Source organism: Sitophilus oryzae, unplaced genomic scaffold (genome assembly GCF_002938485.1).
Source record: "Sitophilus oryzae breed Bouriz unplaced genomic scaffold, Soryzae_2.0 scaffold_1576_pilon_pilon, whole genome shotgun sequence".
NCBI lineage: Eukaryota > Metazoa > Arthropoda > Insecta > Coleoptera > Curculionidae > Sitophilus > Sitophilus oryzae.
This window is the reverse complement of record NW_022146254.1, coordinates 3,376,165-3,387,795: the sequence shown is the minus strand read 5'-3', so window position 1 is coordinate 3,387,795 and position 11,631 is coordinate 3,376,165. Positions and strand designations below refer to the sequence as shown.

At 31.5% G+C, this 11,631-nt stretch overlaps 1 protein-coding gene and 1 long non-coding RNA gene across 2 annotated transcripts in view; one reads left to right on the top strand and one right to left on the bottom strand.

The window, feature by feature from the left end:
- The window catches only part of LOC115879419 (adenylosuccinate lyase-like), a 98,039-nt gene that overhangs the window by 23,705 nt on the left and 62,703 nt on the right, over positions 1 to 11,631 (bottom strand). The gene's annotated exons all lie outside the window — the stretch shown is intronic.
- Positions 2,595 to 2,976, top strand: LOC115879424. The gene is made up of 3 exons (XR_004049711.1): positions 2,595 to 2,718; positions 2,775 to 2,834; positions 2,894 to 2,976. It is a non-coding gene; the product is annotated as an uncharacterized LOC115879424 (long non-coding RNA).

Genomic DNA, 11,631 nt, shown 5'->3' with positions numbered 1-11,631 from the left:
TGGTGAGCTTATAGACGGTAAGAGGAGGATGGGTGGACAACTCAAAAGGTTCAAGGATATTTTCCACGAAAACTTAAAGGGAATTAACAAGCAGAATGAGTGGGAAGAGGCAGCTCACAATAGAACGGAATGGAGAAAAATTGTAAAGTCAGTTAATAGCGACAACCAAAAAGTAAAGAGGCAACAAAGCAATGAGATTTTTGAATGTCTGGAGTGCGGTAGGCAGATAACATCACGTACCGGGCTTTTCAGTCACAGAAAAGCTCATGAAAGAAAACGCCTTGCTACCATCTTCTGATGCGTGTCAAATACTCGTCAGCGAGTAATGGCGGTATATTATCAATCATTTTTTGTTTTGATATAGCCCATATGTTTGGTATTTCCCTACCAAAATATTTGCTTAACAGACCAAAATATTTGCTTTGCATGTGGTAGACAATGATTCAGTATTAAAACTAAAAGAGTTTTGGAGCATTGTCTTTATTTATTTTGCTTACACAACGTTTCGGTCAAAGTATCACTGACCGTTATCAAGTGTATACTAAACTAGATCCTAAAACTACTGAGCTTATATACTAGAGCCGAGCATTCACCCGTGAATTTGTTGGGTGCAGTCAAGCATGAGCTAAAGAAACTAAATAAGCAACCTATAATAATTTTACTTCCCACATCAAATTTACATATACAGGGTGGCGCCTCCCATACGACGCCGAGGCTCCAAGAAGAACGATAGTCTATATCGAAATAAAATTTTGGGAGCATATGTACGTTAATTGAAAATTTTTTATAAAAATATATGGAGTTCCGCACGTAAAAAGTTACGCATCAAAGAAGTTTTTTTTGTAATGGCACACCCTATATATTAATTGATTTCGGATTCTAAGAGAAAAATAAAGGAGTTTCGTTAAAAAAGAATATTCCTAAAATATAAAGGTATTGACATATTTCACATTGTGTGAAAAAAAAAGAATACATTTTAAATTTCAATAACAGTTACCTAAATTATAATTTACCCTGTATCGCCTGATATTTAATTACAATAACCATTGTACGTTAAAAGAAATAAAAATTTATGCTGATAAGTTATACAGGGTGAGACAAAATTAATATTGAACATTGGTCACTTCTAAAAGACTGTTACTCCTTTATTTTAAATGGAATACACAGTATATTCGTCCGGTATTCAATTGAGAATTCATATATCTCTAAAGTAATATTAAGGTTAATGCTGTCGAACCTCCCATATTTCAAAAAAAATGCTTTAAATGAACTTACATATGCTGGCAAAATTTCATTCCAATTCAAACTGTCGTTCGTCTTTTAGCCGCGACGTCGCCGTCGCGTCGTATGAGAGGTTCTACCCTGTATACACAAAAAACGATAATTTCTATTATATATTTATATACAACTATATATATTTATAACAACAACAGACCAGACATAGTATTCCAAGATCTATTGAAGAAAATAATTTACGTGATTATTGAGACGTGAGAATTCTCGGCGCCATCAGAAAAGAACATAACCAGTAAAGAAGAGGAAAAAAAGGGAAAGTACCAGGAACTAATACGCATGTACGCTGATCATTCTGTAAGGTTAGTAGTACTAGTGATAGGAAATTTAGGAGGAGTAAGACACCCTGCTCCAACAATTAAAATTGATTCCGGCATGTCATAATGTAGCGGAACGACTTGCTGCCAGCATGCAGAAGGCTACAATTTTGGACTCTCAGAATACTCAGGGCACACGTACAATTTTGGGCTCTCTCAGAATACTCAGGGCACACGATACGCGGATTCAGTGAATGGCTTACCGGACGGACGTCAGGAGTTGAACACCGGAAAAGGATACAGGCAGGTTTCCTTCAAATGTCGGAGCTAAAGAAAGCAAACTGATTTTGCGAGAAAAAAAGTATAAAAATTATAAAAAAAACTGTTTAAAACCGGTAATAATTTATTTTTATTACAATATAATTCAAATCATTCAGACGCATGGTAAGTGTGTGAACAAACAACAAGCAAAAAATCCTCGAGGACCAATACTCGAAGATTGAAATTATCCGGTTATTCCCAACACTAGTTCAAACTGTGTTTGCAATATTTTCCTATAATTTCCTTATCCCCAAACTACTTTTGAAATAAAAAATTTAGTGTAAAACATTCAATTTATAAAAAATTTTGTAATCATTTTTCTACACAGATTACTTAGAAAAAATAATAAAAAGAAATAATCATTCCATAGAATTCCAAACACATAAAATTCGTAAACAATGGAGATCAATTTTAGTTAATATAAAGAAATAAATTTGATAAAGAAAAATTCCTTTATTTCTTTATTTTGCCTCAAACCGCGTATGCAAAAGAACTGTTCAGCCTTTCGGTTCAGCCGTTCATCCTAGAAGCAAAAAGTGATCTTAAAATAAATTAAATCACGTTTTTGCTTGCTTTACTGAGTAAATTAACGTTTTAAATATGTTAGTTTTCCCTAGAAAAGTCCATAGACATGGTTTTAACACTTTGTACATTATTCTAAATTCAGTACAAATGGTACAACAATACAATCTGTAGTCAACTACGTACTTATGTTACGTCGAAACTTTTGACGTTTAAAAGTCACTTGTCACAAAATCGATCAAAATTATCCGTAGAACTTCTCATTAAAATCCTTTTAAATGTTATACTGGGTAAACTATCCACATATGGATCACAACGAAAACTGGTAAGACTTTTTTTCTCGTCTTTTTTTCTAACAAATTAAAAAAGTGAATGTCATAGATGCATTCAAATTCCACAAAAGCCATACGAAGACTACTGCAATGATTACAGATCTGTAGAGTAAGTTTTCATTCGAAATTTTATCAACTGTTCGACTGACGTTATTTTATCAAATATAGAAGATACAATCCCTGCATATATCATCATTATTCTCAATCTCCTTGTAACCAGTGCGGAAGAACACACTTTCAACAAAGTACCGTTTGATTAAATCAATTTCAAATATCAAAGTAGTTAGAAAAAGTGATCATCCATTATTATACTTAGTTCTAGAATATTACATGCTTGTTTACCTGCTCGCCCAGGAAAAAAACTTTAAAAGTTCATTATCTCAATATCACTAAAAGTGGAGATACTGCTTTGTTAGTTAGGAGGGCAGTATAGTATTCAGCGAAATCAGGGCAAAAGCTGCACTCAGATGCAAAAAAAAACGCAACGGAGAAATTTTTGGTCAAATTTAAAGTGCTATATATTTTTTTAGCCCTATTTTCATGATTTTTTTAGCAAGCTGTATATAATTATATCAACTTCGATTCGTAAACTCAGCTTCTTATAAAATTTAGTATTTGGCATATTATACAGGGTTGATTGGGGGGTTGTCTTTTTCCCCTAATTTAAAACACCCTGTGCAATAATTGCGTCTGTAAATTTTCCTAAAATATAATTTTACGGTCAGAACCATAACTCCTGGGCATTTCGTTTTTTATTTATGTCAATACATGCTTTGGTCAATTTTTAAGAGCGAAATGAACTGATAACGATCAATTTGCAATTTTTTGACTATCATTACTTTTTCATGTAATTTTTTAATATGACGAGATGGTTTTGGTGACTATTGTCGTACCGTCATACTACACTGCATTGGATACTCTACACTAATTAAAAAAAAAACGTTAGACATTAACGTTGCAGCCCGGGTTTTAATAAACATTAATAACGATATCAGAACTAACGATATTAAAGAAAGCATCTGTAATGCTCAAGTATACAAACAGAAAAAAAATTGTAAAAAATACCCTCATACTTTGTATTGCCACCCTTGGCTGTTATAACTGCCTGTATACGTCCGTTCATACTATCATTGAGGCTGCATATATCATATTGCGTTATGTTTTCCCATTCTTCTTTAAGGACCAAGCGAAGTTCATTTAATGAAGCTGGTACTGCTTCGCGACTTCTAACCCACCTGCCAAGTATTTGCCAAACGTCCAACATGATGGGCAGCTCATCAGTACTCTATAGTTCACAATAATTACCAAAGCTCTCTTGTCACATTGAAAAATAACTTCAAAAAAGCAATGATAATAATTGAAAAAATTGCAAATTGTTGGTGGCAAGCTCATTTCGCTCGTAAAAATTAACTAAGGTATGTATTGACATGATCCAAAAAACAAAATGCTCAAGAGACGCAGTTCTGACCGTAGAATTATATTTTAGGAAAATTTACATACCAAGTTATTGCACAGGGTGTTTTAAAGTTTGGGTAAAAAGACAACCCCTCGATTAACCCTGTATAATATGCCAAATACTAAACTTTATAATAGAATAAAAGGTGATATAATTATATACAGCTTGTTCAAAAATTCATGAAAATATGGCTAAAAATAACAAAAATATAACACTTTAAATTTGACCAAAAATTTCTCCGTTGCGTTTTAATGCATCCAATTGTATTAACTATAATCAGGAAAAACATATATCAAATTTGTGCTTTTGACACAAAGACACTTCATCTGGTATAAACTAAACAAATATGGATTTACGGTATTTCTCTTGACGAAGTCAATAAATTTGATGAAATATTGAGAATTAAATATAAATGACATCTCTGCTACAATCAATGATTCATTTCAATATCTCTTCTTAGTCGGATTCATGAAATTTCCCGACTGTCAATCTCCACTCATCTCATCGTCAGCCATTCTTATTGATTGCGGTAGCATTTTTCCAGTAAGTGTTATTAGATCTGTGTATCTTGTTAGCGATCCTTGCAACATGCCCTCCAGCGCAACGTCAGTTTTTCAAACCCATCCCGTCCAGCTATGTGACCAAAAAACCCAGCAATGTTTTCTGTGACAATAGTGCGGAGCCTTTTCTTTATCTTGATGATCTGTTGAAGGATCGATAGATTAGTTCTTCTCTCAGTCCAAGAAGCCCTTAGCACACGACATCTCGAATGCACCTATTTTTTTCCTGTCCGATTGCTTTAGCGTTCAGCATTCGACTCCGTAGAGGAATACAGAAAACATCCAGAAATTCAAAATCGACAACTATGAAACTATGAACTCTTCCCGGACATAAACGGTACATTGTGAAATAGGAAATTGCAGAGAGAAACAAGCCCTATAACATAGGATACAACATTTTAATGAACAGTGCTTTCCATAAAATCAATAAAATGAAAAATATAGGAAATAATATAAATGTACTGATTCCTTTCGAAAATCGACAACTATGAAATTATGAACCCTTCCCGGACACACAAACGGTACATTGTGAGACAGGAAATTGTAGAGAGAAACAAGCCCTATAACATAGGATACAACATTTTAATGAACAGTGCTTTCCATAAAATCAATAAAATGAAAAATATACGAAATAATATAAATGTACTGATTTCTTTCGAAAATCGACAACTATGAATTTATGAACTCTTCCCGGGCACAAACGGTACATTGTGAAATAGGAAATTGCAGAGAGAAACAAGCCCTACATAAGATACAACATTTTAATGAACAGTTCTTTCCATAAAATCAATAAAATGAAAAATATACGAAATAATACTATATAATGTATTGATTTCTTTCGAAAATCGACAACTATGAAACTATGAACTTCTTCCCAGACACAAACGGTACATTGTGAAACAGGAAATTGCAGAGAGAAACAAGCCCTATAACATATGAAACAACATTTTAATGAACAGAGCCTTCCATAAAATAAATAAAATGAAAAATATACGAAATAATTAAATGTACTGGTTTCTTTCGAAAATCGACAACTATGAAACTATGAACCCTTCCCGGACGCATAAAGGTAAGTAACACATGCCAGCGCCATTCGGGACGCTCTTCGTATTTTTGAATGTAACACGCGGGCTGGCCAACAGGCTGGCGATATCAAGTGCCACTTTGTACTCATAAAATGCGCTGATTCATTACTCTTTGTAACTTTGCATATAGGTACCTAGCATTTTATTGTTTTGTGGGATTATTAATCATGGATTTATCGTGTTTACCAGATGGCTATTGTTACCTAGAAAAAAAAACAATTTGTTGCGTTGTAAGTTGAAGAATAAAAGGAAGTAGAATGTAAGTAGCATCAATAATAATAATTCATTATAATGTAACATTATATCTACTAATAGGGAAATTAAAAATCTAACCTCAAATCATACGTCTTATATGTGTGCCAACTAAACAACATAATATAATAATGCATTAATGTTGAGGTCAAAATTAACCTCAACATTTACTTAAATAAGTTCAGCTATTGCTGATTGACTCGTCAGGGCATGCCCTAATCACTTGATTATATTTAGAAGTAAAAATTATTGAAATTGGGGTCCCTTTATAGACATTTTACTTTGTCTACTGAACGGACATCTGATGTTTTACCATGGCGATGGCATGTGTTACTTACCTTTATGCTCCCGGACACAAACGGTACATTGTGAAACAGGAAATTGTAGAGAGAAACAAGCCCTATAACATAGGATACAACATTTTAATGAACAGCTCAACATGCTTTCCATAAAATCAATAAAATGAAAAATATACGAAATAATATAAATGTACTGATTTCTTTCGAAAATCGACAACTATGAAACTATGAACTCTTCCCGGACACAAACGATATATTGTAAAACAGGAAATTGTAGAGAGAAACAAGCCCTATAACATAGGATACAACATTTTAATGAACAGTGCTTTCCATAAAATCAATAAACTGAAAAATATACGAAATAATATAAATGTGCTGATTTCTTTCGAAAATCGACAACTATGAAACTATAAACTCTTCCTGGACACAAACGGTACATTGTGAAACAGGAAATTGTAGAAACAAACAAGCCCTATAACATAGGATACAACATTTTAATGAACAGTGCCTTTCATTAAATCAATAAAATGAAAAATATACGAAATAATTAAATATACTCGTTTCTTTCGAAAATCGACAACTATGAAAGTATGAACCCTTCCCGGACACAAACGGTACATTGCGAAACAGGAAATTGTAGAGAGAAACAAGCCCTATAACATAGGATACAACACTTTAATGAACAGTGCTTTCCATAAAATCAATAAAATGAAAAATATACGAAATAATATACATGTACTTATTTCTTTCGAAAATCGACAACTATGAAACTATGAACCCTTCCCGGACACATAAACGGTACATTGTGAGATAGGAAATTGTAGAGAAACAAGCCCTATAACATAGGATACAACATTTTAATGAACAATGCTTTCCATAAAATCAATAAAATGAAAAATATACGAAATAATATAAATGTACTGATTTCTTTCGAAAATCGACAACTATGAAACTATGAACTCTTCTCAGACACAAACGGTACATTGTGAAACAGGAAATTGTAGAGAGAAACAAGCCCTATAACATAGGATACAACATTTTAATGAACAAAGCCTTCCATAAAATCAATAAAATGAAAAATATACGAAATAATTAAATGTACTGATTTCTTTCGAGAATCGACAACTATGAATCACTATATGTACAGGGACATCATTTTAAGTGTCTCACTCGATTTATAATTTTCCTGTTTGGTATTTAAAGATAGTAGAAAGATTTCCTAATGTAATTTTTCGCGAGGATGCCGATTTTCTACATTAAAATTTTTTGCAACGTCAATTTTGACAGATACGACGCCATCTTGATTTTTTTTAAATGGAAACTCCCACATATTTTAGCATGGTCTGGTAGACATATTTTAGCTAATTTCAAAAATATATAGTTTAGTATACTTTGCACTTACCGTTTTCGATATACAGTGTATTTAAAAATGAATTGTTCCAGAATCATTCTAAGCGTCTCACCCAATTTAAACTTTTCCTCTTCTCTATTTTAAGATAGTAAAAAGATATTTCAATGTAAATTTTCGCGAGGATGCCGAATTTCTACATTAAAATTTTTTACAACGTCAATTTTGACAGATACGACGCCATCTTGATTTTTTTTAAATAGAAACTCTATCATATTTTAGCATGGTCCGGTAGACATATTTTAGCTAATTTCAAAAATATATAGTTTAGTATACTTTGCACTTACCGTTTTCGATATACAGTGTATTTAAAAATGAATTGTTCCAGAATAATTTTAAGTGTCTCACCCAATTTAAATTTTCCTCTTTTCGATTTTAAGATAATAAAAAGATATTTTAATGTAATTTTTCGCGAGGATGCCGATTTTCTACATTAAAATTTTTTACAACGTCAATTTTGACAGATACGACGCCATCTTGATTTTTTTAAATGGAAACCCCCACATATTTTAGCATGGTCCGGTAGACATATTTTAGCTAATTTCAAAAATATATAGTTTAGTATACTTTGCACTTACCGTTTTCGATATACAGTGTATTTAAAAATGAATTGTTCCAGAATCATTTTAAGTGTCTCACCCAATTTAAACTTTTCCTCTTCTCTATTTTAAGATAGTAAAAAGATATTTCAATGTAATTTTTAGCGAGGATGCCGATTTTCTACATTAAAATTTTTTACAACGTCAATTTTGACAGATACGACGCCATCTTAATTTTTTTAAATGGAAACCCCACATATTTTAGCATGGTCCGGTAGACATATTTTAGCTAATTTCAAAAATATATAGTTTAGTATACTTTGCACTTACCGTTTTCGATATACAGTGTATTTAAAAATGAATTGTTCCAGAATCATTTTAAGTGTCTCACCCAATTTAAACTTTTCCTCTTCTCTATTTTAAGATAGTAAAAAGATATTTCAATGTAATTTTTCGCGAGGATGCCGATTTTCTACATTAAAATTTTCTACAACGTCAATTTTGACAGATACGACGCCATCTTGATTTTTTTTAAATAGAAACCCTATCATATTTTAGCATGGTCCGGTAGACATATTTTAGCTAATTTCAAAAATATATAGTTTAGTATACTTTGCACTTACCGTTTTCGATATACAGTGCATTTAAAAATGAAATCTTTAGAATTATTTTGAGTGACTCATCCAGTTTACAATTTTCGAATTTTAAAATCCTTGAAAATGTCAAATTTGACAATTACGACGCTTAAATTTTTTTATTTATTTATACTTTGATTCTTCTTCAATATGACCTTTACATACAGGGAGTAGAAGTATCATTTTTATTTCGATATTTTCCAAATAATTTATGAAGTAACGTTAATACTTTGATGAAAATTGGTGTCTGGGAGATTTTTGATATGAGAAATTTGATTTTGATGTCAATATAAATCCAATTGCTAGGGGGCGCCACATACACGTGTTTTAACTGTTTTGAAGAGTAATAACTTTTCGTCCGTACTACTGAGTATACGTACTATAAAACTACTGAGTGAAAAAATATTCATTTATAACGATTTTTACGTAAAAAAGGTCTGTTGGTAAAAATTGTTACAAGTAATGGTTCTCGAGATATTGGGAATCGAAATTATCAATACCTGTCATCATTGACATATATTAAACATGTGGACTAAATAGTTACTAGTCTGAAATCATAAATTTGAAATGTTTTTTGCCAAAAGTTCAACAGAAACTGTTTTATCATCATTTTTCCGCAGAAAACTTTATAATTAATTTAAAAAAATAAAAATTTCCCACATTTATTATTTCAACCAAATATCTATCTACTCAACATGTTTATTTTTTTGTCAATAATGACATGTATTGACTATTTCCATTCGAAATATCTTGAGAAAGGCTGCTCGTAGCGATTTTTACCGAGAGATATTTTTTACGTTAAAAGTCAAGAAAATGTATATTTTTTTACTCAGTAGTTTTATACAGGTATGGGCAAAAAGTTATTAGTTTTCAAAACAGTTAAAACACATGTAGGTGGCGCCCCCTACAAATAAGAGTCATATTGACATCAAAATCAAGTTTCTCATGTCAAAAAACAGCCAGACACGAATTTTCAGCCAAATATTGACGTTACCTCAGAAATTAATTGGAAAAAATCGAAATAAAAATGAAACTTCTACGCCCTGTATCTCCGAAACTAAGTATTGTAGGACATATATTTATACGAACTTTTTTACTTATTTTTATCTGCAGAATATGCTGCCGAAGTTTCCGGAATACAGTTCGGATCACCCTGTATATAAAAAAATGAAAATTTAAACTGCTAGTCATTTATCATAAGATAGCTCAATTTACCTAAATTTCATGCATTTGGATACAAATGCCACTCAGTTGTAAGTGAATGGCATTCATATTCAAATACATAAAAATTAGAGGAATTCTTGATTTCAACCCCGTGTATATAGAAAACGGTAAATGCAAAGTATACTAAACTATATATATTTGAAATTAGCTAAAATTTGTCTACCGGGCGGTGTTAAAATTTGATATGGTTTCCATTTAAAAAAAATCAAGATGGCGTCGTATCTGTCAAAATTGACGTTGTAAAAAATTTTAATGTAGAAAATCGGCATCCTCGCGAAAAATTACATTAAAATATCTTTTTACTATCTTAAAATAGAAAAGAGGAAAATTTTAAATTGGGTGAGACACTTAAAATGATTCTGGAACAATTCATTTTTAAATCCACTGTATATCGAAAACGGTAAGAGCAAAGTATACTAAACTATATATTTTTGAAATTAGCTAAAATATGTCTACCGGACCATGCTAAAATATGTGGGGGTTTCCATTTAAAAAAATCAAGATGGCGTCGTATCTGTCAAAATTGACGTGTAAAAAATTTTAATGTAGAAAATCGGCATCCTCGCGAAAAATTACATTAAAATATCTTTTACTATCTTAAAATAGAAAAGAGGAAAATTTTAAATTGGGTGAGACACTTAAAATGATTCTGGAACAATTCATTTTAAATCCACTGTATATCGAAAACGGTAAGAGCAAAGTATACTAAACTATATATTTTTGAAATTAGCTAAAATATGTCTACCGGACCATGCTAAAATATGTGGGGTTTCCATTTAAAAAAATCAAGATGGCGTCGTATCTGTCAAAATTGACGTAAAAAATTTTAATGTAGAAAATCGGCATCCTCGCGAAAAATTACATTAAAATATCTTTTTACTAACTTAAAATAGAAAAGAGGAAAATTTTAAATTGGGTGAGACACTTAAAATGATTCTGGAACAATTCATTTTTAAATCCACTGTATATCGAAAACGGTAAGAGCAAAGTATACTAAACTATATATTTTTGAAATTAGCTAAAATATGTCTACCGGACCATGCCAAAATATGTGGGGGTTTATATTTAAAAAAAATCAAGATGGCGTCGTATCTGTCAAAATTGACGTTGTAAAAAATTTTAATGTAGAAAATCGGCATCCTCGCGAAAAATTACATTAAAATATCTTTTTACTATCTTAAAATAGAAAAGAGGAAAATTTTAAATTGGGTGAGACACTTAAAATGATTCTGGAACAATTCATTTTTAAATCCACTGTATATCGAAAACGGTAAGATCAAAGTATACTAAACTATATATTTTTGAAATTAGCTAAAATATGTCTACCGGACCATGCTAAAACATGTGGGGGTTTCCATTTAAAAAAAATCAAGATGGCGTCGTATCTGTCAAAATTGACGTGGTAAAAAATTTTAATGTAGAAAATCGGCATCCTCGCGAAAAATTAC